We start from the raw sequence: 6,024 nt of genomic DNA on the forward strand, positions 1-6,024 counted from the left end.
ATACTATACTGTAGTCTATTAAGTGTGCAATAGCATCATGTCTAAAAAAACAATGTGCATACCTTAATTTTAAAATACTTTATTGCTAAAAAATGCTAACTATCATCTGATGCAGGGTTGCCACAAACCTTCAATTTGTGAAAAATGCAGTATCTACAAATGCAATAAAGCAAAGCACTGTAAAACAAGTTATGCCTGTAACTTAAATTTCCAGCAGGTAAAACACATGAGAATACTGTTATATTCACTTGATGGGATATTCTGTCATCACTGTAAATGTTACTCATGAAGGGCATATAGTAACAAAAAGAGTGTTTACAGTGTAACTTCAGAGAAAAGACAGGATATCAAAATGTGCATTGTGATTATCAGTAGTTACCATGCATTTGCAGGAGGCAGGGAACAGAGAGACAGGGTGGTCTTAAGGGCAAGGTTTTCTTTTTAAACTTCCCAAAACCTTGTTTTACACATACACACACATGCATACATTCTTTATATAAAATAATAAAAACATTTAAATAAACAATAAAAATTTATATAAATAATATAATATAACATAATGTAATATTATAAATAATATAATTAATAAAATGTAATGTATTATATAAATAATGAATATATTGAATAAAATATATAATTAGTTAATATACTAATATTATGTTCATTTCAGAAAATTTAGAAAATGAAGGTAAGAGAAAAAAAAGAAAATGATTCTATCATGCAGGAATAACAGCTTTTCCTAGTTTGATGTTGTATCATCAGTCACAGCCATCGTGAATACTAGGAAGTGTAGGAGGGTGAGGGTGTACGTCTTGCTCTTGCACCTGTGGGTTGGATGGGGCTCAGCCTCAGCTTCAGCTGTGGTCCAGGTGTGCTCTGCATGTCTCCCGTTCTCCTGGGACATGCAGCCGCTCCGCGGCATGTGGGATCCTCCCAGACCGGGGCGCGAACCCGGTTCCCCTGCATCGGCAGGTGGACGCGCAACCACTGCGCCACCAGGGAAGCCCTATGCTTTTTTATAAAGACATGTTCTTTACACGACAGAATCATTCTACTTATGTTATTTTGTTGCTTAATTATGTTACAAACACAACTTTCCATGTCATAAAAATTCTTCTGCAACATATAACTGCATACAATTCTATTTTAATGTCATATTATGCCTTATTCAACTTTATGGAATTTATGTCGCCCCATCTTTTTCTTCTGCTTCTACAAGCAATACTGCAGTGATCATCCTCTCCTGGTACCTAAATCTTTGCACATACCCATGACATTTTTAAAGAATAAATTTCTAAAGCAGATTTAGGGAGTGAGATAGCTGGCCTCAAAATGGGCACAAGGGACTTCTCTGGTAGCACAGTGGTTAAGAATCTGCCTGCCAATGCAGGGGACATGTGTTCAAGCCCTGGTCCAGGAAGATCCCACATGCTGCAGAGCAACTAAGCCCGTGTGCCACAGCTACTGAGCCTGCACTCAGAGCTTACGAGCCACAACTACTGAAGCCCACGCTCCTAGAGCCCATGCTCCACAATAAGAGAAGCCCCCACAATGAGAAGCCCATGCACTGCAACGAAGAGTAGCCCCCTCTCCCCGCAACTAGAGAAAGCCAGCGCACAAAAATGAAGACCTAATGCAGCCAAAAATTAAAAAAAAAAAAGATGGCCACAATAATCCTTGCTTTCATTTTCACACCCTTCTGTAGTCTCTTCTTACAGTAAATCAGAGCTAGTGTATATGGCCAATAAATTACAGCAGAGGTGATGGTGTGTGACTTCTGTGGCTTGGTCATAGAGGGCACTTTGGCTTCTGCCTTTCTCTCCTGGATCACTCTTTCTGCGGAAGCCAGCTTCCATATTGTGAGGATGCTCAGGCAGCACTGAGGAGAGCCCAGTGTGGGGAGGAGCTGAAGCCTCCAAGCAATGGCCACCGGTACCAGCTGGCCATGAGGGAGTGAATCACCTTGGAAGTGCATCCCCAGCTCCACTCAAATCTTCAGGTGAGGGCTTCCCTGGTGGCGCAGTGATTGCACGTCCGCCTGCCGATGCAGGGGAACTGGGTTCGTGCCCCGGTCTGGGAGGATCCCACATGCCGCGGAGCGGCTGGACCCGTGAGCCATGGCCGCTGGACCTGCGCGTCCGGAGCCTGTGCTCCGCAAAGGGGAGAGGCCACAACAGAGGGAGGCCCGCATACCACAAATCTTCAGGTGAGACTATAGCTCCAGTTGACACCTGACTGCAGCCTCATAAGAGGCCCTGAGCCAGAGCCACTCTGCAGAGACACTTCTGAATTTTTGACCCACAGAAACTATTAGAGACACTAAATGATTAGTTTTTAAAGACACTTATTTGTTTAAAAGTGATAGATAACTAATAGTGTGAGTATTTTGGTCGAGAGGCCAAACTCTGCTGTGGTATCAGATAAACCCCAGCATCTTGGTGGCTAATTCAGAGTGGTTTATTTCTCACTCTCACACACCTGATGTGGGTAAGGGGGCTCTCCTGCTTTTCAACCAAGTGGTGCCCAGGGACCCAGCATATTTCAATCTAGTAGCAGGTCACTTCCTCTCACGCATGAGAATTAGTCATGTGATCACACCCAGATGTATGGGGCCAAGAAAATAATTTGACAAACTCTGAGCATTGTCTCTGCCAGTGAATCAAAAGAAAATATAAATGGCTACCACATATTTTAAAAAATAGCCTCAGAGCTAAAGACCTATATGTTGAAACCATGATTCACAATGAACAACAAATCCTGAAGGTACACAGATTTCCACAGTTGCTACATGAGAAGCATCTGCAAACACAGTGACTGGCTCTTCCACACAACAATTTGGCAATATATATCAAGGGCCTTTAGAATATTTATATCCTCTGACCCAAATAATTTTGCTACTAGGAATCTATTCTAAAGAGATATTGTTTAATATGATAAAAGCATTATGAATAATTCACCATAGCATTATATGAAGTAATGAAAAATTGTAGGCAACTTAAATGTATGCCAGGGAAAGGATAATTTGTGGCCCCTCCATGATAGAATATCATGTAACCATTACAAGAGATCCTTACAGTGCAGCCTGTTATGGCTGACACTATACTGTTATGGGGAGAGGTTGCAAAATTAAATGATTTCAATGATACAAACACTTCCCTAGAAAAAACCCACTGAAATGTTAACCATGGTTTTCCCTGGGTGGTAGGATGAGGTCTTCCTCCTAATCACCTTTGCTGACTTACCAAGCTTTCTCCAGTGGGCATGTGGCACCTTGTAAGCCCGCTGGCTTCTTTCTTCATCCATAACAAAAATGCCTTTTTTTTTAGAGGACTTGCCTCTGTCAGTTACAGTTCTGTGTGTATACTTCCTACATTATTTTATAACCAGACAAAAGAGTTAAAAGAAACAACTTAAAAAGTGTTGCTGGTCTTTCTGATCCCTGGTCAAAGGCACGTCTATTGGCTTCACTGTCCCCTCTCAGGTGACAGCTTCCCAGCATTCCCTAAGCTTCCCCAGGAGTGGATGCAGGAGAGGGCACAGGCCAGGTAGGATCAGGGATGCTTCAGAGAGTACCAGGGTCCTGGTTCTGCATCCCCAGGGATGGGGTGGGGATAACCCTGGGCTCCTGGGCACCACCCACTCAGGCCAAAGTGAGAGCCCAGCCTAAGGCTGGGGACATCTCCCACCTCACTGGCCCCAGAGGCTGATGGCCCCCATGATGCTCATATCCCCCTATGATGTCCGTGTCTTCCATGATGCCCACAGCCCCTGTGATGCCCATGTCCTCCCATTATGTCTATGACACCCCATGATGTCCTTGGCCCCCTTGGTGCCCATAGCTCCCATAATATCTATGGCCCACATGATGCCCATGGTCCCAAATGCCTATGGCTCCTATGATGTCTATGACCCCCATAGGCCCCATGGTGCCCATGGTCCCCATTATGCCCATGACCCCCTGTGATGTACATGTCCCCAGAGATGCTCATGGCCCCTGTGATGTTCATGACCTTCATGATGTCCAAGACCTCCATGATGCCCATAGCGCCCCAGTGATACCGAGGGACCCACCCCCGCCCCCCACCAAAGGTGGCCTCTGTTCCCAGCCCAGCACCCACTGAGTGCACTGTCCATCACACACTCCTTAGGGAACGCCCTGTGTCAGCTGGGGTGGCCAGAGGTGTGCGGGTAGCTCCTGGTTGCAGAGTTAGTCACTAGGGTGTGGGCTGGGAAGGGCAGAGGGAGCCCACGGGATGCACTCGTCTCAAGGCTGTGGCCTCTGCCCTCTCTCTGGCCGTGCGGCCTCAGGCCTTGGTCTTACTTCTCTGAACTTTGCAGGGAGAGCCCGTGTTGGAGCTACCTCCCCAGCCAGGGCTAGACAGGGTGAGATATGCTTTAGATGTTAGCAGTGAATTATAACTCACATACACCAAGAAAGCACTCATCTTGGAGGTCCAGACTGATGTGTTTTGAGAACTGTTTAGATGGACCATCACGAATATCAAGTCTTAGAACATTGCTGTCCCCAAGAAAGTTTTCTCTGGCCCCTGTGCAGTCAAGCCCTCTCCCCTGACTACAGAGGCCACCACTGTTCTAATTCATTTTGCCTGTTCTGGAACCACAAATAAACGGATTCATTTATTATATGTCTGGCTTCTTTTACTCACAAAATATTTCTGAGATTCACCAGTGCTGTTTGTGTATCAGCAGCCCATTCCTTGATAAGCAGAAGTTTTCAATTTTATGTAGTCCAATTTATCAGATTTTATTCAGATAAAATAATAATTTTATATTATTTTACCAATTATTTCTTTTGCATCCTGTACTAGAGGCCTCTTATTCTCCCAAGGTCACTGTACCAGTTCATCGCCTCTGAGGTCCAAATACCCTTGGACATTTCTCCTTCCTGGTGAGCAAAATGTCAGGCTCCCCCAGTTCAGGGCACTGGAGGGGTGGAAGGGAGAGGAGGCTCTGATGCCTGGGGGTCTGAGATGTGGGGGTCAGGACATTTGGTGCCCAGCCATGCACCCCAAATGACATTCCCTTGTGACCTTGCAGCCCCACCCTGGTGATTACCTTTCCAAGGCCTCTAGATTCAGCTTTCCCGCTCTCAGCCCCCACCTGCATTCTGATGCCCTGAGCTTTCTATGTACCTGGCCACCAGGCACAGCGCCTGCGCCATGGTGGCTGCAGACCAGCCTGGCCCACACAAACCAGCAGACTTCCCTGACATCTAGTGGGCTCAGGCATGCCTTCTCCATTTGAGGCCTAGCTCCTTCCAATCTGGCCTCTGTGAGTGCCTTCCCTCAGCCCTGGGTTCCCTAGAGCTTTCTTTTATGTCTCATCAGTGCTTACTAACTGGGCCTATTAGACATCCTGTTCAGGTTACTGTGTGGTCCCTACCCTCTGACTGGACACAGATTGACACAGTCACAGAGATACTCTCCAAGAAGGTCTGTGACCAATGAGATACAAGAGATCTATCAATATAGATATAGGTAGGTAATCTTTTTTTTACCACTTAATCATTTTTAAGTGTGCAGTTCAGTAGTGTTAAGTGTATTCACATTGCTGTACAAAAGATCTCTATGGGCTTCCCTGGTGGCGCAGTGGTTGAGAGTCCACCTGCTGATGCAGGGGACACGGGTCGTGCCCCAGTCCGGGAAGATCCCACATGCTGCGGAGCCTGTGTGTCCGGAGCCTGTGCTCCGCAACGGGAGAGGCCACAACAGTGAGAGGCCTGCGTACCGCAAAAAAAAAAAAAAAAAAAAAAAAGTCAATATTGTCAGTTCCAGGAGCATCAATGCTCGGAGGGGATTTTTTCCCCCCTTTGACAAGAAGGGACCATGCTCAAATTGCGCAGTGGTTGAGAGTCCACCTGCTGATGCAGGGGACACGGGTCGTGCCCCAGTCCGGGAAGATCCCACATGCTGCGGAGCCTGCGTGTCCGGAGCCTGTGCTCCGCAACGGGAGAGGCCACAACAGTGAGAGGCCTGCGTACCGAAAAAAAAAAAAAAAAAAAAA

Source organism: Physeter macrocephalus, chromosome 9, assembly GCF_002837175.3.
Source record: "Physeter macrocephalus isolate SW-GA chromosome 9, ASM283717v5, whole genome shotgun sequence".
Lineage (NCBI taxonomy): Eukaryota > Metazoa > Chordata > Mammalia > Artiodactyla > Physeteridae > Physeter > Physeter macrocephalus.